At 39.8% G+C, this 22,823-nt stretch overlaps 2 long non-coding RNA genes across 2 annotated transcripts in view; both read left to right on the top strand.

Annotated features, from left to right (window-relative positions):
- LOC107968323 (uncharacterized) overlaps nt 1-22,823 on the top strand; it is a 245,353-nt gene that overhangs the window by 161,264 nt on the left and 61,266 nt on the right. The gene's annotated exons all lie outside the window — the stretch shown is intronic.
- On the top strand, nt 609-21,727 carry LOC112205365 (uncharacterized). Its single transcript, XR_002939253.3, has 3 exons — nt 609-772; nt 20,585-20,702; nt 21,457-21,727. It is a non-coding gene; the product is annotated as an uncharacterized LOC112205365 (long non-coding RNA).

Raw genomic sequence — 22,823 nt, 5'->3', positions numbered from 1 at the left:
TAAGCATAAATTATGCAAAAACCTTGATTTGGATAAAATGATTTGCCTTTCAGACATTCTGTCCTATTTGTGCATGTCAAAGCAACTTACACCTTTTAGCATAATCAATGCAATTGATTTGTTCAGTGAGATGCATGAGTGATTGAGGTACTGTAGAACTCGTCGTCTTAAGGTAAAGAATCGTCCATGACCTATAGAACTGACTGTTCAAATGGCAGTTCTGAATCAAAGTAAGTGGGTCATAATATGTTTATTTAAAGAATCTTCCTAGCTAGATGCCATTCTCTCCATCCTCTCTCCCTTTTTCTTTCTCCCTACTTACCTCCCACTTCTCCTGTATTAGCTTTGGGATTTTTAAAAATTCCTAACAAAGAACTTAATCCTGGCTAACTTAAGCAGAAGGGTGTTTATTGGAAGGTTTTCGAGCGCTCAAAATTAAGAAAATAGAGAAGGTGAGTTAGGAATGAGACAGGAATCAGTCCTGATTTAAAGTCTCTGTTGGGGCAGCTCCATCAAGAACACTCAAAGTGCTAAGATTCTGGCTAGGAAGTCATAGAACTATCACTCATTTTCATGCTTGCATTATTTGGTCAACAGAAACCGGTAGCAAATGCAGCAATAGGTTTAGTGAGGATGGATGACTGCCAACTTCTTTCCATTTTCTTACTGGACATTCAATCAGATTATGCCCCAGTCTCCCATGCAAATAGATGCAACCATGTAACAGAGTTGTGGCCAACGGAATGGGCAGAAGTAACATGGGCCCTGCCAGGTGGGTAATAGAAAACCTTCTCATGGGCAGCTTACCGTTCTCTTTCTCCAATCTGCCAGTGAAATCATGAGGATTCTGAGGATACAGAGTGTAGGTTTTTCTAGCTGTCAATCTTTTATTTATGTTTTCTTAAATTTCCAATCCACTAGGAAGCCACATGTGCTGGGTGAGTTTGACCACAACCAAAATGGTCTATACTCTGTTGAGTGAGAAAAATCCACTCACCATGAACTTGAATATTGCAGCAATGGCCAGTTTCTAAAGTTTCCATATGTTCTCCCTCAATTTCCGTATTTCCCTCATTGAGACCATTCATAAGCGGCTCCTGGGCTAATCCAAGCCATGGACTGGCACTGGCCTGTGAATGAAAGTTTGCATGGCACTAATCTGGAGAAGAAGTGGTGCCATGTTGGAAGGAACCTTGTCCTTGAGCCACCCCTTGGAGTGGAGCTGCTCAGGAAAACCAACAAACCAGAGACACCTGAGTTGTCACTTTCATAAACAACAACAACAACAAAAAATCTATATTTTATTTAACTTCTGAAATTAGGGGGTCAGTTGACAGAACCTAATAATGCAGATTATAGGTACAGTGCTTACCCTCTTCTTGCCAGAAAGCAGTAAGTCTCCTGCGTGGGCATTAACGGGAAGCAGGAAACACACTGGATAAAAATAAGAGGAAAACCCCAAATCAGAGCTTGAAAATGGAGGTAAAAATGACATACTATTTTTTCATAGCACATTTTTTTCCTAATTACCAAAATGATGTACATAGTCACCCTCACTTTTGGCAATGTCTCTAATGCCTCCAGAATGGATGGCTTAAGATGTAAAGTGGCCTTTGACTCTAGTGATGCCTCTGTGTCATACATTATAGTCAATTGCACATCTCTCTCTCTCTCTCTCACACACACACACACACATACACACACACACACAGAGGTAGAGAACTATTTGAGGGTAGGAATAAAAAGGTGCTTTTGTCTTCTCTCCAGTGCGAAGGGCACGAGCACACAGCTGAAGCTCCAGATGGTTTTACTGGATCACTTGATAAATATGAACATCCTTATTTTGGTAGCCATGCGGCTACATTATCTCAATTTTGCCATCCCTTTAGCCCCCACCTGCACAGCTGCAGGACCTCAAGGACCCCCTCCTCAGCTTCCCTCTTCCACCCACCCACCAGCTGCCAAAATTCCCAGGAGTTCCTTGTCACGCAGTTCTCTGGATGGCCTTGGACTGGTCCTGTTCCCTCTTCAATCTTGCTTGTAGTTCTCAGGAATAACTATAGATTGTGCTGAGAATGCAACAGCCTGAGACAGGCAGGAACTAACCAGAACAGCTCAGGGTCTGCTCCATTTCTCCCTAGAAATAGGTTGTTCTGGTTCCATATGGGGACTGTGGTGGGGAGGGGGGAGGGGGGAGGGATAGCATTGGGAGATATACCTAATGCTAGATGACGAGTTAGTGGGTGCAGTGCACCAGCATGGCACATGTATACATATGTAACTAACCTGCACAATGTGCACATGTACCCTAAAACTTAAAGTATAATTAAAAAAAAAAAAAAAAAAGAAAAAAAAAAAAAAGAAATAGGATGTTCTTTGGTGCTTTAGCCCAGCCTGTCACGTTGTCCCTGGGATATATAACCGAGGGCAGGCTACATTCTGAGGTCCTTCAGCTGCAGTGTAAGTGAAGTACATGCAGATGAGGAGATTCCATTCACCCCAGGCCAATTTCCTGAGCCTTGGGGGGCCAACTTGCAATGAGTTCTAGGCTTCTGTTGTCCTTTGTCTATTGTTCCCATATGTAAATCATATATCCATTTCATGTAACTTGTGCTTAAGTGGGGCCTGTCTCAGCAGACTGACACAAGCTGGTAACCAGTGCACAGTGAACCTGCTTCACACTTCTCATCTATGCTCAGGAAATATTCACTTAATCTTTTCATCCCTAATCTGCTTTTGAGGTTTACATGGGCATTTGAGCCAGCCATGTCTCTCATATAATCCTACTCCCTGGGATGCCAGCATATCGCCACTGTCCAGAAGGTATTGCATTTACCCTCTGGTCACCAGCCTGGGCATCAGGGAGGCTCCACTGGAAGATAATGGCCTTCTCTCCACCACTTTGTGACAAGCCCATAGGCATTGGAGTCAAGCACAATTAGGTCCAAAACTCAAATCTGCCACTTTGTGATTTTGGATAAGTCACCATATCTCTAAACCTATATTTAACCAGCTGTTAAAAAAAATGGGTTAATAGGAGCCCTGAAGTGATAGTATATGTTTCAGAATTCAATGAGAAAATATACGTAAAGCCCCCAGAAGGATAATTAGTCCATTTAATAAGCATTCAATAAATATTAGCCACCAGAATTATTATCAGAACAACTGTTGATGTCAGTGGAGTTATTATAAACAATTATTGATGTCATCACAGATGACTGTTTCCTCTTCTGTTCTACACTACTGAGTTCTCAGTCCTAGACCCAGGTTTCTCTTAATCCTATGATAGCAAGATTTTAAATAAGCACTTCAGTCCCTTTCTATAGTCACTGACTCTTTATGGTGGCATTTGTACCACTTGCACATGGGACTCTGTGTTGACTGAGGTATGGGCGTAGAAGAGGAAACTTGTTACTCCTTTTTTTTGTATATTTATTTGTCTGACTACCTAAACACTGGCATTCATTTTGTTTTTTTTTATGTAAAGGTACAAACCATGCTCCTGCTACTACTTAAGACATGTGCATTGAAGAAAATATTTATTTTTTCTGAACATCTAAGCCAGCCAAACACGCTTTCTGGTGATAAATTGTGCCCCAGTGGCTTTTTCTGATGAAAAGGCTCATGGCTTATAGTGAAAGGCTGTAGCTGCCCATATTGCAGTTATTACCATATAAATGCTTATCTCTGTCATGGATGTGCATAATCATGAAATATGCTACCTTCCAAGTAGAAATGTGCAACAGATTGTTTTGCAGAACATTATAGCATCTTATAGTATTGCAATATTTATGGTTGAATTTTCTTTTTCAGTATAAGCAGGTATAATAATTTCCTCCTAATATGTCAGTATGAACTTTCTTAGACTTGACTAAAGACCAGAAATAGATGATTTTGCTGGCACATGTGGACAACCTTAGCAATCCCCCCAGTATTGATATAATTTATGTATTACACTTTAAATATCCTGTCTATTCTGAGACATAAAATAGTTTGAATATTTTTGACTGAATTAACTAATCAACTGATTAACAATTTGAGGACTTACTTTTGAAATCCAGATTTTTGAAATCTAAAGAGGTACTAACATGCATCTTGCTTTCAAATTCAATAACCTAAATGGCATCAGCCTGGAAATTGTGGGTGGCATGGTGTCTCATCTCTGATATAGGCAAAATTATCGTGGGTCTTTATTGTTTACCATTGTATCTTCAGGGCCTGCGACTTATCGATTAATCATTTATTGAAAGGATTCACAGCTTAGTAAACATTTGTGAATTGCACTCTATTTATATTTGGAGACTCTCCTTTCCCCTTTGTGGTCACCAACATGAACCTGTGAGCTTGAATGTCCTTGCCAAGGACCACTGTGCCTTTCCCCCCATCTTTTACTCATCTATTCCCACCTACTTGTTTGTAGCAAGCACACTCACAGTAGTACCTGTGCCATGGATATTTGCAATTAACAAGGAGCAGAAACCTTAAAATGAAAGGATAGCAATCTGACTGGTAAACTTTCAGGCAGAATGATGATTTTGGACATCTGCTTCTTCCCTTAGAGCCCCGGTACCACACTCATTTGTGGTCACCAAGTCTCATCTGCCTAATATTGCTCTGTTGTACTTAAAAAAGAGCTGGACTCAATTGTGCAAATGCACTACTGTTTTTAAATAACTGTTTTCAGTTACAAACAAAATAGGGTGTTTTAATATTTTGAATACAAGGGCCAACTTGTGTACCTTCATGTACAACTTCTTTTACATATTTGACTCTTGATTGCTTCTTAATGTGGTATCTCATTTCCACCAGCAGTATTAGTCAGTGTTAATATTTGGACCAGCATGCTGCATATCCTAGTTCTCTGAAAGATGCTGCTAATAGTTGAACCCAAACAAACAAACCACATCATTTTATTTAATACTTACATTAATTTATTTCAAATATAGGTATATATTTTTAAGTAAAATATACCGGATTTAGATTCTGCCAAGAGTAACACAGATTCCGAGAACAATGGCTTAAACAGAAATTTGTTTCTCTATTACATAAAAGAAGCCTATAGGTGGTATTCCAGTGCTGCTATAGTAACTCTATGAAATCACCTATGATCCAGCTTACCTTTCCACCTAGCATGGAGATTCAATACTCATGGTCCCAGATGGCCGCTGAATATCCAGCCATCAAAATCTTATTTCATACTGCAGAATGAAGGGAAGAAGGGTATTGTATTAGTCCATTTTCACACTGCTGTAAAGAACTACCTGAGAATGGGTAATTTATAAAGAAAAGAGATTTAATTGACTCACAGTTATGCATGGCTGGAGAGGCCTCAGGAAATTTACAATCACAGCAGAAGGCAAAGGGGAAGCAAGGCACGTCTTACATGGTGGCAGGAGAGAGAGAGGGGGGAGAAGTGCCACACTTTTAAATCATCACATCTCGTGAGAACTCACTCACTATCGTGAGAACAGCAAGAGGGAAGTCTGCCCCCATGGTCTAATCACCTCCCATCAGGTCCCTCCCCTGACAGATGAGGATTACAACTCCACATGAGATTTGGGTGGAGACACGGAGCCAAACCATATCATTTCACCCCTGGTCTCTCCCAAAACTCATGGTCTTCCCACTTTTCAAAACTTGATCATACCTTCCCAACAGTCCCCCAAAGTCTTAACTCATTCCAGCATTAACCCCAAAGTCCAAGTGCAAAGTTGCATCTGAGACAAGGCAGATCCCTACCACCCATGAGCCTGTAAAATCAAAAGCAAGTAAATTACTTTCAAGATACAATGGGGCTACAGGCATTGGGTAAATGCTTCCATTCCAAATGGGAGAAATTGGACAAAACGAAGGGGATATAGGCCCCATGCAAGTCAGAAAGCCAGCAGGGCAGTTACTAAATCTTAAGACTCCAAAATAATCTCCTTTGACTTCATGTCTCAAATCCAGGACACGCTGAAGCAAGAGTTAGGCTCCCAAGGCCTTGGAAATCTCCACTCCTGTGGCTCTGCAGGGTTCAGGCCCTGTGGCTGCTTTCACAGTCTGGAGTTGAACAACTGTGGCTTTTGCAGGCACACAATGCAATCTGTCAGCAGATCTATCATTCTGGGGTCTGGAGGACAATGGCTGTCTTCTCACAGCTCCAATAGGCAGTGCCCCAGTGTGAACTCTGTGTGGCAGCTCCAACCCCACATTTCCCCTCTACACTGACTTCGTAGAGGTTCTCCATGAGGGCTCCGCTCATGCAACAGACTTCTGCCTGGACATCCAGGTGTTCCCGTACATCCTCTGAAATCTAGGCAAAGGCTCCAAACTCTTGCCTTCTGTGCACCTGCAGGCCTAACACCATGTAGAAGCCACAAAGGCTTGGGGCTTGTACCCTTTGAAGCAGTGGCCTGAACTGTACCTTGGCCCCTTTTAGCCAGAGCAGGAACTGGAGCTTCTGGGACACAGGGCACCATTTCAGGAGGCTGTACAGAGCAGAGGGCCCTGGGCCTGGCCCAGGAAACCAATTTTTCCCTCCTAGGCCTCTGGGCCTGTTACAAGAGGGGGTGGTGCCAAGCTCTCTGACATGCCCTAGAGACATTTTTCCATTGTTACAGCTGTTAACATTTGGCTCCTCTTTACTTGTGCAAATTTATGCAGCCTTGAATTTCTCCCCAGAAAATGGATTTTTCTTTTCTACCACATGTTCAGGCTGTAAATTTTCCAAACTTTTATGCTCTGCTACCCTTTTAAACATAAGTTCTAATTTTGGACCATCTCTTTGTGAACTTATATGACTGTACACTTTTGGAAACAGCCAGGTCACATCTTCAATGCTTTGCTGCTTAGAAATTTCTTCTGCTAGATACCCTAAATCATCTCTTTCATGTTCAAAGCTCCACAGATCTCTAGGGCAGGGGCAAAATGCCACTAGTCTCTTTGCTAAAGCATAGCAAGAGTGACTTGCTATTGGAACTATTCCCATTAAGTTCCTCATCTCTATCTGAGACCACCTCAGCCTGGACTTCATTGTCCACATGACTATCAGCATTCTGGTTACAACCATTCAACAGGTCTCTAAGAAGTTCTAAACATTCCCTCATCTTCCTCTCTTATTCTGAGGCCTCTAAACTGTTCCAACCTCTGCCCATTACCCAGTTCCAAATTTGCTTCCACATTTTCAGGTATAGCAGTTCCCCACTCTCCTGGTACCAGTTTTATGTATTAGTTCATTTTCACATTGCTATAAATAACTACATGAGACTGGGTAATTTATAAAAAAGAGGTTTAATGGATTTACAGTTCTCCAGGGCTGGGAAAGCCTTAGGAAACTTACAATCATGGCAGAAGGCAATGGGGAAACAAGGCATGTCTTACAGGGTGGCAGGAGAGAGAGAAGGGGGAAGTGCCACATTATAAACCATTGAATCTCGTGAGAACTCACTCACTGTCATGAGAACAGGATAGGGGAAATCTCCCTGTGATCCAGTCACCTCCCACCAGGTCGCTCCCCTGACACATGGGGATTAAAATTCCACATGAGATTTAGATGGGGAGACAGAGCCAAACCATATCAAGTATATACTCTCACTAAAAAGTGCTTCTAGAATATCTCAACATTATTTACACTTAAGTTTCACTGGTCAGAACTTAGTCACATAGCCACATTTCACTTCAGATAAGTCTGGTAAAAGCAGTTTTTAGCTGTGCAGCAATGTTCTCAACTACAAATACAGATTGCACCACAAAAAGGGAATCACTATCTGATAATGTGCTCATTTTCTCTTGCTCTACAACATATCGTCACCAACTTAGTGGCCTAAGCCAATTATCCATTTATTATCTCATGGCTTCTATGAGTCAGAAGTCTGGGAATACTTGAGTTCGGTTTTCTGCCCAGTTTCTCACAAGGCTGAAATCAAGGTGTCAACTGGGTTTCAAACTCATCTGAAGTCTCAACTAGGAAAGGACCTACTTCCAAGATCTTTCAGGTTGCTGGCAAAATGTATTTGCCTGGGGTTATAGAGTTCATAACCTCTTGCTTCTTCAAGCTAGCAACAGAGAAAGTGTCTCTGCTACTTTGAATCTTTAACTTCAGGGAAGGTGTGGACCCACTTTTAAAGGGATCACCTAATTATGTCAGGCCCATTCAGAATAATCTCCTTTTTTATTAACTCAAAATTGACTGATTGTGCACCTAATGGCTTCTTCAAAGTCCCTTCACTCTTGTCAGATTGGTTAGAAGCAAGTCACAGGTTCCATCAGCACTCAAGGGCATGGGATTATACATAGAGTGACTCATTGGGGACCACCCTGGGGTGTTTACTTTAGGGTTATGATTGGCAATATTTACCCCACACAATATATGATAGTTCTTTTTAAGCTACAATCATCCATTAAAGAATGATGTGTCAGATCCAAAAAAAGAGTTGCCTGAGAAATTATCTGATGGATTTATGCAAGATATTTAAGCTACTCAATGCTGCCTAAGCAAAATTTAGCTGCTACTGGTTAAGCTGATGGATGCCATCTATTCAAGGTAGTTGTTTGTCTTATAATTTCAACATATGCTTGTGATATGGCTTGGCTATGTCCCCACCCAAATCTCATCTTGAATTGTAGCTCCCATAATTCCCACATGTCATGGGAGGGACCCGGTGCGAGGTAATTGAATCATGGGGGCAGATTTTTCCTGTGCTGTTCTCATGATAATGAGTAAGTCTCATGAACTTTGATGGATTTATAAAGGCGAGTTCCCCTACACATACTCTTCTGCCTGCTGCCACATAAGACATGACTTTGCTTCTCCTTTGCTTTCTTCCATGATTGTGAGGCCGCCTCAGCCATGTGGAACTGTGAGTCAATTAAACCTCTTTCCTAATCCCAGCACTTTGGGAGGCCGAGGCAGACAGATGATGAGGTCAGCAGTTTGAGACCAGCCTGGCCAACATGGTGAAACCCTGTCTCTACTAAAATACAAAAATTAGCCGGGCAAGGTGGTGCGTGCCTATGATCCCAGTTACTCAGGAGGCTGAGGCAGGAGAATCACTTGAACCTAGGAGGCAGAGGTTGCAGTGAGCCGAGATTGCACCACTGCACTCCAACCTGGGCAATAGAGTGAGACTCCATCTCAAAACAAAACATCTTTCCTTTATAAATTACCCAGTTTTGGGTATGTCTTTATTAGCAGTGTGAGAACAGAATAATACAGTTTGTATTATCTTATAAAGTAATTTAATTTCTATTTTTAAATTTCACACTATCAGAAATTAAAAATAATTTCTGCTATTCACTGTAAGTGCACATTGTAGTTGATAAGCATCAGTTCATCATTGTGTCAAAAATTGTAACTAAAAATTCTCAATGTCAAAAGAATTTGAGAAATGCTAACCTTGAAAAATACCAATGGGTTTTTTGAATAGCAGTGAGAGTGGCTAGGAGTTTAACTCTTTGCATCAAATGCAGTATCTCAATAGCGCTTTCACTTGAAGATGATTATTTAATAAGATTGCCAAGTCTGCAGCAATAAGACTGTCATCAAAAAGAAGCAGTGATATACTGCAGAAAATACTTAACACTTATTTATCCACAGGTCTCCTGGCTCGTGTCTATATCCAATAAGAAGAGTAATAAGAAGAAAAAAGTACCTGGTCTGTGAACAGATATTAAAAAGTTCGGATATTAACGTTCATGCATTTACTTGATTTAGGGACTGTCTTGGAAGCCTTCCCATTTGCTTTGTAATTCTATTAGTCTTAGTTATCTGGCTCCTTAGTCTTTATATGAGAAGAGAAATAAATGAACAAGCAGAGATTGAGACCCCAGGAGTGCCAAGAAGTGGCCTTCTTAGGGAAAGACAGAACAAACACAAAACAGAACTAGTTCAAAATTTTGTGTGTGGAATGGTGAGACCATTTATTTCAGGGGCATGACACCATGTGTCACTACATCATCTTTATAAACTGAACCATTCACAGGTAATCATAATCATAAGCTCAGGTTATAAAGTGTATTGAATGCCTTTTACAAAGTTTCCAAAGATGAATGATTCTTATTTAAAAAATTTTTTTTCTCACAACATTACAATGAACTGATGGCTCTAAATGTATGAAAAAGGAGCTGAAATGTAGTAAGTCCTCAGTGATGTTAGTTGTTATTATCTATAACTGTTTATCACCTATAATTAGTTATTATTTGTAACTATAACACATGTTGTGATTGTCATTTGTCTTAGTCTGTTTTGTGCGGTTATCACAGAATACCATAGCCTGGGTCATTTATAAAAGAACAGAAATTTATTTCTCACAGCTCTGGAGGCTGGAAAGTCCAAGATCAAGGCACTGGCATCTAGAGTCCTCACTTCTGGGTATATGTGCACAAAAAATAACATAAACATTTTGAAGAGATATCTGCACCCTCATCTTCCTTGCAGTATTATTCACAGTAGTGAAGATACAGAAACAAACTGTTCATTGACAGATGAGTGGACTAAAAAATGTGGTATATGTATGTGTGTGTGTAAAGATATATATATGAATATTATTCTCATAAGAAGAAGGAGATCTTACCATTTGTGACAACATGGATGAGCCTGCAGGACATTATACAAGTGAAATAAGCTAGACACAGAGAGAAAAATACAGTATGATATCACTTATATGTGGAATCTAAAAACGTCAAACTTTAGAAGCAGAGAGGAGAGTGGTGTCTGCCAGGGACTGGGATGTGGGGAAAAATAGGGAGATACTGGAAGATAAATAAGTTCTGGGTATCTAAAGTACATCATGATGACTCTAGTTGATAATACTGCATTGTTTACTTGAAATTCTATAGCAGATTTTAAGTGTCCTCACTATACACATATACGCACATACAGAGTATACCTATGGATGGTGGTGGATATTAATTAATTTGACTGTGATAATCAGGATACAATGCATATGTAATCAAATCATCACATTGTTCACCTGGGATATGTTCGATTTTATTTGTTAAACTTTTTTTAAAAAAGAAATACATTAAAAATGTCTTATAGGTGTCTGTACATGGTATAAAACCACTCTAACTTTAAGAGCCTTATGCGATCTGATCACTAAAGTTGCTTGGTGACTGAACACTTACTTTTCTAGTTATGGCACAGTTCCATGCGCCAACAAACAATTCAACAAATAAATGTGCAAGGACAATAGGTTGCCATGGAAGCCAGTATTACAATGCCCAAAGTCATCTAGCTCTATGACAGTGATGCATTAATGAGATGTTTTAGCAGTTAGTGTGCTCTGGAAAAGTGTGTGCCTGCAAGGCTATGTATGTTCCCCTCTTAACACTTAACATAAGAATCTCATTTTGAGGTAGTTAGTTTGTACATCATCATGCGAGATAAAATAGAGATGGATATTTTCATAAAGCATCTTTTTTTTTAATAAAAGCAGATACTGCAAATGCATCACTTTATTGTTCTTGTTATATATCCTGTGGGTGTAAGAATAATGGTTCCATTAGAATTTTATGTATCTCCTGAACCAGGGAATGGTCAATTATTGGCAACAATCACATTCCCCACACCTCCCTAATGGCTAGTGGCCCACACTGTAAATTAAGTACAAGACATAGAGCAAGCAGAAAACGTGGACCCCTGCTTTGGCTAATTTAAAAGGTGTTTCATAACATTAACCCTGCATGAAGAAATTTCTGCCAGTTGCCACGGTACCATAGGAATATGTGTAGAGTATGGATGTCAGATTTGGGTGCTGCATTTTGAGACTGTCATTAACTATCTGGATGGTTACTAGGATAATGAAGGATGTGGAAACCACACTGAATGGTTGAGTGATTTGTTGGAGGATATGGGATGATTTCGCTCAGGTAAAGGAAAATTTGGGGAAGACATCACAGCTGCCTTCAAATATTTGAAAGCCTGTGAAGGAAAGCTGACAAATTCTGCTTTAAGTGGTCATAATTTGAACCACAGTTAGAAATTACAGGTTAGAAATCAGGCTCCATATAAGAAGGAGCTTTAAAATAATTAGAGCTATCCACCAAAGCAATGATCTACTCTGTGAAGAAGTAAATGTGTACTCTTTAACGTATCATTTCTTTGGAAATGTTCAAACAAACCCTGATGAATGTAATTGTGGATAGGTTTATTATATAGCAGAGGGAGTTAGACTAGATGATATTTTGGGTTCCTTTTATCTTAGGATTTACCTGACTTTCCCTCTTTCCCTCATGCCTCTGCTGTTTTGCTTTTGCACGTTATCCTCAAATAGAAAGAATCTTCAGCAAAGAAACACAGAGACTGACAATAATATTTCATTCGTTCCACAGCCATACCTGTGTACCTTACATGTGCAAGCCACCCCTATGTGGGAGAAATTCATGGAGACTGTGGGTGCTTGTTTTTATAGGTTGGTTCTTCACCATTATCCTGTAATATCAATGAAAGAATAAATTAAGATCATACTAAATGGTCTCTTGGAGTTGATCAGACCAAGGAGGCTTTTGCTTCCTGTCATGTACTACAGACCGACTGCTAGATGTGGCCTCATGCCACCTGTTCTGTCTTTTGACCCTCACTTAGCTTCAGCTCAGTGCACCTGGTCGATAGCATAGTCTACACAATCTTAAAAAAAATTGCTGTTGCAAAGCATTTCAGAATGCATCCTTTTAGTTCTGGTAGCCTAGTTTCAAACTTTTTGGAGTTTTAAGTTAAGATATATTTCCCCTAGAAAAGTTGATTGCAGAGTGCTGGTGAGCTCCCATAATTGAAAGTGTCAGGGGTCACTTGTGAAAGGAGGTAGAGCCGGCAGCTCTGCTCTGACAACTGAATAGATTTGCTGTTTAGTAACTGCATCTTCACATTTGGTGAAATCTCCATCTCTGGCCTTGGGCCAAGCGCTCTGTGAGTACTCACTGAATGTGAGTTGGCAGAAATGATTTGTTCAGAGGCTATCTCCACGTAGCCCGTTCAGATTCACTCACACTTAATTGGCTTGGCAATTTTTCTATTTAGGCTTAATAGAGGCTTTCTCCAGGACAGCATGGCAATGAGGGGTTGGGATTGTACTATGTCAAACTGTGTGTTCCAGCTTTTGACTAGCTATTGGAAATTGCAAAAATTTCTGGGAACATCATAAATGTGTTCTACAAAGTTTCTTAAATTCATTTCAACTTTGAAAAGACAATGTAAGTTACGTAGAACGTTTTTGGAGTTTCAGGAACTACAAAATATTAGGAGAATTACACAATATCTGCTTAAGTTTGGGGAAAAATGGATATTAATTGAGAAGTTATGAAGACTAACATATTAGACAAAATAATGCTTTGATAAAAACAGTAGTAGTGCCATACTTTCACTACTCCTTTTGAATTGAAGGAAAAAAATAGAAGAAACAGGCTGATGTATCCTGTGTTTGGTGATTCTGCTGGCAGAAGTAGTGAGGAAAAAGACTGAATTTGCTTTTAACCAACTACATATCCCAAGAATGTGTAGTTATGGCATAGAGATAACATGCTGAAAGTGTTCTTAATATTTGTCAAAAAGAAGGGAGTGTGGAAGAGGAAAAGCTCTCCAGCCCTGGGTTATTGGGACTTAGGTTGCATTTCTGACCCCAGTAGGGTGTTCTTTGTCCCTTAGACCTGCCAGACTCTGTCTTTGTGGGTTGACTACAGGCAGCACTTTGCTCTTGTTCTCCAAACCAAAGTCAGCTATGTCAATCTCATTTCATTTTCAGCTTTGTGTGAAGCCATTCTCTTCAATATTTTTGACACACAGTCTTAGATCAGATCCATATGCTTATTAATTCCAAGAGAAATCCAGTGGAAATCCGATCTGGGCAATTTATGACTCCTCAAACCCTGGAAAGATTATGAAAATCTTTTAATAATAAAATACAATATGCAGTTATTCCAGAAATTTTTGCTCACTTATCTTCATAACCATAAATTATTTCATACCTAATTACAAACAGGCAGACTGAATAATTGTCTTCATTGAGGGATGTTTGACACTGAGAAAATATAGCCTTATTTTGTAAACCTTTTAATTTTCAGACTATAAATATGTCACAGCTAAGGAGTACTGCATCTTTAAGTGTATTAAAGCCACTCTTGTGTAACCAAATATAATGGGATTTTTAAACGAATTATAACTAAAGTACTTAACAAACAACTTTTTAAACTTTCAACATGTGTAAAGCTATTTGAAACTGTCCATTTTGTATTAAATGTCCAAAGTATATTCTTAGCCATTTGGCAAAAAGTTTGTATTGGTGGAGGCTTTGTCAAGATATAGATTTAATAGAAATTAAATTATTTGATGGAAAATTTAATAGTTGTTCTCCCCTCATATTCATAAGCTATCACATCAGTGAGGTGTCAGAGCTCTGTTTGTGTTTGGGAGAGTTTTGGAACAAAAGCCGTGCGTATGCATTTAATGTAATAAGAGGATTGTCCATCTGTATTCTGGTGCCTTGGAATGAAGTAATGAAGTTGTTAAAAACACAAGCCCTTTCCTTTTCAATTCACACCACAGAATGGCTGTCTGGACCTTGGAAAGTAAGAGTCTGAATCTTTATCTAGTCAGTCATTCATTCATTGCCCTGTGTATGTTATTTCAGAATTCTTATGACAGATTGTAATAGCCAGTTTATATAAATCTTCAGTTGACATCAAGATTGGTTCTTAAACTCTAGAAGAGCAAGGACTCTGTTTTGATCACCACTGTATTCTGGAAAATAGTAATTAAATGAACATGTTTTGAATGAATGAATAAATAAATGAATGCATACACATTTATTGAAGTGTTGCTTGTTGGAATTTGGAAATATAAGGACAAGCAAAAAGCCCCTGCCGTCAAGGACCCTACTCTTCAAAATAGAGAATGATTCCATCAGCTTGTGAATCTGGAGAGCTTCAAAGAGAAATGTAGTGAATCCAAGCACCATCTGCTGTTTTGCTTTGGTGTTTAACCGGCAGCGACTTTGTGCAAGATGTACTGCCAGAGCATCTGGATACAGCATTCTAGGCCTGACGGTTATAAAGGTGTGTTGACCTGCCTTGGGCCCAATTTAATCATGGGCAGAAGGACCCTACACTCCTAAATTTATGAGAAACTACTGCATTGTAAAGTCCTTTTGATAGCAGAAGAAGGGGTGCCACCTTTATCTGAAAGAGATGTGTTGGCCATGTCCATCAAAACCCATTGAGGTGACACAGTCTGTGCAGTGGCATGAGGAATAATGTGAATGACCCTACTAGGGAATCACTTTGCAGTATTTGAGCCCTGCTCTCAGAATAGAATGTTTTCTATTGAATTCATTGCAACACCAGTAGCCCAAAGTCCAAGGTGTGTATATTCAAGGCCTAGACTGGGGCCTTTGTTATAATCTCCATGGATTCTGGGTCAGGGAGGAACAAGTTATTGAGCTTGGGCAGTGCACAAATCTCAGCTGTGATTCCAGTGAGCTAAGAAAAAGTCAAGCCTAAAATAAATTATTGAATCTTGTATCCTTAAGCACAATTCTATTCCAACAATAAGAAATAACCTACTACATGAAGCAAAACCTTCTTTACCACTAGGAACTGATTACCACAATTTGAAAAGACAAAAAAATCTTCCTTTCTTTCTGCACCTTCTCTGATGATATATTCTAAATTCAGAGTATAAGCGTGGGGACCTAGTTAATATTTTTATTTGATAAATAACAAACATCTCAGGCAATGGGGGAAATTCTAACCAAAGGAAGAGCAAAGGATTTAAGTGGTCTTCCCTTGTTCCCCCACTGCTTGTTGTTAAAAAAAAAAAAAAAAAAAAGGTCTTTCTCCTTGTCCAATGGTGTTTTCTTCTTATCAGAACATCAGGAAATATAAAACTGAGGTTGACTGGGGTTCATGCTTTTCACTTCATCTTTCTGGTATCACTTCTATGAATGTAGTTATTCTGGGAATAAAATTCATCCTTTGGCCTAGATGATGGTGAGAGAGAATGCCCCCCTCCAGCTATCTGAGATTGTGGGTTGTTATCATGGATTAAAGAAAGATTACAAAACAGAACAGAGCAAAACAAGCAGGGCAGGTGGTACTGGATGGGATGGTCACCTGCTGGGTTATTTCAAAGGAGGGCTCCATAGGGATATTTCATAATACAGGGGAGTTTTGCTTAAAAATATGTACTTTCCTTTTTCTCCCATCAACTTTGCCCTCTTGTCTCATCAACTCATTTCCAATAAAGTTGATCGTCTGATACTGCTATGCTTCAAAAAAGAGACCTCTGTGGACTTCTCTTTTTGGTTTATTTATGATAGCAAGAGCCAAAGCACACAGGGCCTGTTGAGTGTATCAATGAGAGAAGTCAAAGAGAGTTTGTTTTATGCCAGGAAGAATCTGAAAGTCTTTATTGATTTTACTTTTTAAATTTAAGAACTAAATATTTTCCTCTTTCTAAAACTCAATGGATAAAGAGTGATGTGACTAAAGTCCCATGGGTCAGCAAAGGAGGTCACACCTAAAGAATGTTTCACATCAGCTGTTATCATTTCTGTATGCGTGTACACACATACCACTCAGAGGATGGGGCACACATATCATAATAGCAAAAGTCCCATAATAATTCTGAAGCCTTGGGGAGGCCACAGAAAGTTCCTGTTGGGTTGCATATTGGACTTGATCTCTCATAATTTAATGTCTGGCCTGGCAAGGTTAGGTGGAGATGACCTTGTGGAGCTGAACTCCTCGGATGGCCTCCATTGCTCTCTCAGAGCCCTGGGACGAAAGTCCCTTTTCTATGTGTGTGGTGTGGACGGCAAGTTACATGATCTTCTCTTTAAAATCCTCATCCCTATGAAATGGGAATCTCCTGCTTCTGTCTCTGGACCATGGAGCTGAACACTGAGTCAGCCAAGCAAGCTTCCTTGATGTTACACAGGATAGTATAGGGTTTAGAGCATGGAGTCTAGATCCAGAGTGCTAGCTGCAAATACTGGCTTTGCCATTGACCAGCAGCCAGCTGGGAGTAAGTTCTACTAACCTAGGAGCAGGGAAGGTTCTTCACCTGTAAGATGGGGGGATAATGGCAGGCTGTGCCTGAAACAAAGTAGTGCTGCAGGACTTATTGTTATTATTGACACTATTATTATTCACTCATTCATCCATTTCTGAATCCAATACATATTCACTCAGTGCCAACTCTATACAAGACACTGTGTGCTAGGATCTAGGCTGTAGTGGTAAAAATCAATAAGCTTTTCCTTTCTTAGAGATTCTAATTTGGCATGCGGAGACAACGTGTAAAAAACATAGATATGTTATTAAGATAATTTTAGATTTAATAAGTGCTAACGATAAGTGTGATAAGGAGATAAAGCAGGGTAACTAGAGAATACATGGTGGGGACTTCTTTGGATCAAGGTACTCAAAGATGCCCCCTCCCAGGATCAGAAGCAATTTTACCACAAAGAGAATGAACCATGGGCTTCAGGGACCTTCTTGTGCCTGCGCCCCTTCCAAGGCTGCAGATGTGTTTTTATGTGTAGTCGTGTGCTCTTTTTCATAAAAGATTCCCAAAGGTGTATAAGTTTCAGACCCCATAAAACCTGGACATGCCTCTGCTGATGCAGTAATAAGTGAGGAACCACTTAATGGTAAGTGGGGGCAGCACGTCCCAGAGGAAGTGCCTTCCAGGTAGCGGCAGCCAAGAGCTTCAAGCTGGAGGAATGTCAAGAGGCCAGTGTGGTGAGGGCCAAGTGAGCTTAGAGAAACAGACAGGTAGGGCCTTGCTAACTGAGTAAGCGAGCTCTTCAGGTTTGCTCTAGGTTGATGTTGTGGGTTGCATGTGTCTCCCCCCAAAAAGATATGTTGAAGTCCTGAGGCTCAGAATCAGAATGTAATCTTATTTGGAAATAGCATCTTTATTAATATAATAGAGTTAAAATGACATCATTAGGGTGGGCCTAATAAAAAGGCGTGGTGTCCTTACGAAAAGGGGAGATTTGGCCACAGAGACAGACAACCGTAGATAGAAGATGAACGAAGACACAGACACAATGCCATTTGAAGCTAGAGAAGTAGAAAGATTCCTCTATGAGCCGAGGAATGCCAAAAATTGCTAGCACACCACAGAAGCTAGAGGAGGCAGAGAGGGATTGCCCTGTGGGTTTCAGAGGGGCTGTGGCCCTGCCAACACCTTGATTCCAGACTTCTAGCCTCCAGAATTGTAAGACAATACATTTTTGTCCTTTAAAACCACCCAGTTTGTGGAACTTTATGATAGTCCCTAGAAAACAAATACAGATGAAAAAGACATTGGAGGATTTTAAGTCTATGAGTGACAGGATTTACATTTACATAAGATGACATCTGCTTTGTAAAGAGTACATTGAAAGGAAGTGGAAGAAAATAAACCAGTCTAGGACTTGCAGGGATCCAGGTCTTAGGTGGTAATGGCAGGGACTGTGGTCATGGCTGTGGAAACAGAAAAAAGTAGATGGGCCTTATAAAGGTAGGGGTGAGAAAAAAAAAGAAAAAGAAAAATGTTGATGATTCCCAGGTGAATTTTTGACAATTGACCTTATGAGATTTGCCAGTGGGTTGGACATGGGAGTAGGGATGACTGAATCCTTGAGATTTTCCATCCATCTTACCTAGTATGTGGTCTGTCTTCTAGCTGAGAAACATTCAAAGTGCCTCTGAAATCCTTACTCACCAATTTCATGGCACCATTTCACTTAATAATCTGTCATGTTTATTAACTTTAATGGCATTGTATCATTTAGTTCCCATGCTACGAGGAAATCTATTATGCCAGATGGTTCCACAAATAATGATCGTCATACTTACATGAGTTGTACATGAGTGCACTATTTATTTTTGCTGATTACTGGTGCAGTTTTGAACCCATTAAAGCCCTAAAGCTCTGCCAATAGACACCTAAATAAGGCTCTATAATCTTGAAGAAGAATTTAGTATGTGGTTGTTGAGCTACTAAACTCTCCCCAGCTACACTGCTGTTTCAGTCATTGAGAGTTTAACGGAGGAGAAAATCAGAATGTATTGATTTTCTCTTCTGCCCCTTGGAAGAGGCAATCCAAGTTGTTTTTATGATGTTTTGAAGCACACGTGACAGTGCCTTTTAAGGATTAGAGAAAATCCGAATCTGCTACATGAACGTAGAGCCAGCTTTCACTTGGGGTTTGGCTTGGAGCTAATGTAAAGCCATGTGTCAGGAACACGAGGCAGAGGGAAATTGGGACAGACTTTCTCTCTTTAGAAGCACGTGTGTGTGTGTGTGTGTGTGTGTGTGTGTGTGTGTGTGTGTGTGTTTTCATGTGCCAAGCATTCTGACCACAGGTCAGATTCAAGCACTGAATTTTCCATGCTGATTTCAAGGATTGTACTTCAGCTCTGTGAAACTTTTGGACATTTGCTCACAGCTCCTTTTTACAATTTTGTATGTAAAAAATATCACTAGAAATAACCCCTTATAGTTTTAAATTCCCCTAAAGCTACTGCCAGACATCTCTTCCTTTGTCCCTTTCCTTTTTTCCACTACCTTTTTTTTTCTCTCTCTTCCTTTCTATTAATTTAGATCAGGAGGTCATATATTTTTGGGGTCATGGATATGAAAGATTACAGAAACTTGCCCAAGCAAAAATGTTTTAATGATGAACATATGTCAAGGGGCCATAAGGCACATTTAGTAAGAGTTTGTGGGCACAGACACGTTGTTGAAATAGAGCACTGGGGTGGGAGTGGCTGAATCTGGGATTTATTTCTGACTTTTACTACCTCTCTGACCCTCAGATTTTTTTATCTATGAAAGATGTGGATAATGATCATTGTAGTGAAGGTCTGATGAAACAATATATGTGAAAGGGCTTAACTGTTAAGTGCTAGATGCAAGTGAGGTATTGCTACTAGGGATGTCTAAAATAAAATACTATGCTGACTTGGGACAAATCTCAGGATTTATTGTGAAGTAAAACTAAGCAAAACAAAAAGCAATGTGTATGGTGTGATTTGCATTTATGTGAATTTTTATTTAAAAGAAAACCAGAAGTAACATGTGCATTTGTGTCCAGTGTATAGAAAAATGATGGGAAGAGCCAGGCACTGTGGCTCACACCTGTAATCCCAGTACTTTGAGAGGCTGAGGTGGGTGGATCACCTGAGGTTAGGAGTTCCACACTAGCCTGGCCAACATGGCGAAACCTTGTCTCTACTAAAAATACAAAAACTAGCTGGGCGTGGTGGCATGTGCCTGTAATTCCAGCTACTCGGGGGGCTGAGGCAGGAGAATCACTTGAGCCAAGGAGGAGGAGGTTGCAATGAGCTGAGATTGAGCCACTGCACTCCAGCCTGGGTGACAGTGTGACTCTATCTCAAAAAGAAAAAAAAGGGATGGATGTGGTGCACAGATCTGTGGTGAGATCTCAGACAGGAGACACTGGTTATCTCTGCGGAAGGAACAAGCTGGAGCCAGCTAAGGGGATACTTTGCATATTGAACTCCCATATTGCATGACAGGGACGTTTTATGTCTTGTTGACCCTTGAACAGCATGGATTTGAACTGCATGGTTTCACTTATGTGTGGATTTTCTTCAGCTGCTGCTGCCCCCGAGACAGTAAGACCGACTCCTCCTCTTTCTCCTCCTCTTCATCCTACTCTATGTGAAGACAAGAATGAAGATCTTTGTGATGATCCACTTCCAATGAATGATTAGTAAATATATTTTCTCTTTCTGATGATATTCTTAATAATATTTTCTTTTCTCTAGCTTACTTCATTGTAAGAATTAGTTTATCATACATATAATACACAAATATGTGTTAATTGACTGTTTATGTTATCACTGAGGCGCCTGGTCAACAGTAGGCTTTTAGTAAAGTTTTTGGGGATTGAAAAGTTATAATTGGATTTTCAACTGTACAGGGGTTTGGCATCCTTAGATCCCGTGTTGTTCAAGCGTCAGCTGTATTACTGAATAAAATACAGATAAAATAAAACCAAATTAAGCCTTTTAAATTAAGAATGTAATCACTAAGAGACTGTGGTCAACAATGGAGGTCATGACAATAAAATTCTGCTTTTGTTATTTATCCAAGTTACATTTTTTCATTCATCTCCTCAGTCAGCAACAAATACTTCTTCAGTACTTTGTGTCAGTTCTGCAGTCTACTAGGCACTGATCCTCTCCCAAAAATACAATGGAATGGTTTCTTTGTAGTTGGCATCCTTTACAATGTTTAAATTCTTGGGACATCCTGGACTGTAAGGGAAACAAATATTTCCAATAGGATGAAGATAAAACTATATTTAAAGATAAAGAATTGTGGCATGTTTGGTTACCTACTCAATATTCATTTCACCTTCTTTCCTATAAAGAGGATCTTGATTGTATTCAGACAGTAACACACCCAGAACCTCAGGTCATGATCATGAGATCCTGTTGTCTCTTTTGTTATTTCCCTTGTAGCTAAGAGTATCCACATGACCTGGACCTGGGTGAGTGGGTCCTAGAAAAATTTTTGCTTTCTTACTACTCTTCCTTCTTCTCACTGGAATGTAAATGTAAAGGGTGGAGCTCAGCAGCCATCTTGCTATCACAAAAGAAAGACTGAGAGAACAGCGAAAGAGTTGACCTTGATGTTGTTGAACCACTGAATCAATGCTGTAAACAATCTATCTCCAAAATTCTTGGTATGTGAGAAACTAAACTACTGTTTATTTAAGTTGGGTTGTCTGTTTAGTGCAGCTGAATGTCTTCCTAATTGATACAGAAATGCATTTAAAAAATAGCATGCACACTTTTTAGTATGAGCTAAGAAAATGAGTAAGAACACAGCACATTGAACCCAATTTTGCATATGCAATCCCCAAAGAACTCTGGTACACTTTTGTAGAATATTAATGTGAAACCTAAGTTTGGGGAATGTCTCTGATGAGAAGTTGGGAAACAGAATAGATGAGACCGATCTATGGTGCAAAGATAAATTTTGGTTAGAAAGAAAAGAGCAAGAACATGCACAAAAATGTGTGGCAGAACCAGGCTGTGGGCAGGAACCAGAGGAGCTGTCTACTATGGTTGTATTTAATATGACTGCTGAGGACAAAGCTCTGATTTTTTTATCTGGCCCAAATTCCTATCTAAGGTGTCTGGAGAGTCATGCCTTACAAACCATACATTCTCATCAGATGGGTTTTATTTAACCCCATATATTGTGACTTTCCAATCTGACTCTGGCATAACATTATGTGACAAAAAAGGTCAAAATATTTTACTCCAAAACATCTTTCTTTGTCTTATTTTGAAACGGCCCTGCAAATGTGTCCTTTGTGGGGGGAAATTTATATCTGTAAAGAATCTCTATTAACATAGCTATATCTTTTTCTTCCTGGCCCTCCCAATCCTAAAGAGATTAAGTAAGAGTTTAGCACCTTTTAAAGGTCTGAATAGGAAACATTTGTCATCTATTCCCCCTAAGAACAGCCACTGTAAGACTTCAAAAGAACTTTGGTCTGCACAATCTTTTATCTTAACCTGAACATTTCTTTTCTATGGAACCCAGGTCTTTAGACAAACTCAACCAATTGTCAACCAGAAAATGTTTAAATGTTTCTATAGCCTGGAAGCCGCCTCCTCCCCACCACCATCCCATTCCACTTTGAGTTGTCTGGTCTTTCTAGACCAAACCAATGTATTTCTTAAATGTATTTGTTTGATGTCTCATGCCTCCCTGAAATGTACAAAACCAAGCTGTGTCCAACCACCTTGGGCACATGTCCTCAGGACCTTCTGAGGGCTGTGTCACCAGATGTGGTCATTCATATTTGGCTCAGAAT

This window comes from Pan troglodytes, chromosome 15, assembly GCF_028858775.2.
Source record: "Pan troglodytes isolate AG18354 chromosome 15, NHGRI_mPanTro3-v2.0_pri, whole genome shotgun sequence".
NCBI lineage: Eukaryota > Metazoa > Chordata > Mammalia > Primates > Hominidae > Pan > Pan troglodytes.
Note: the sequence above shows the minus strand (reverse complement) of the source record. Positions and strands in the feature narration are given on the sequence as shown.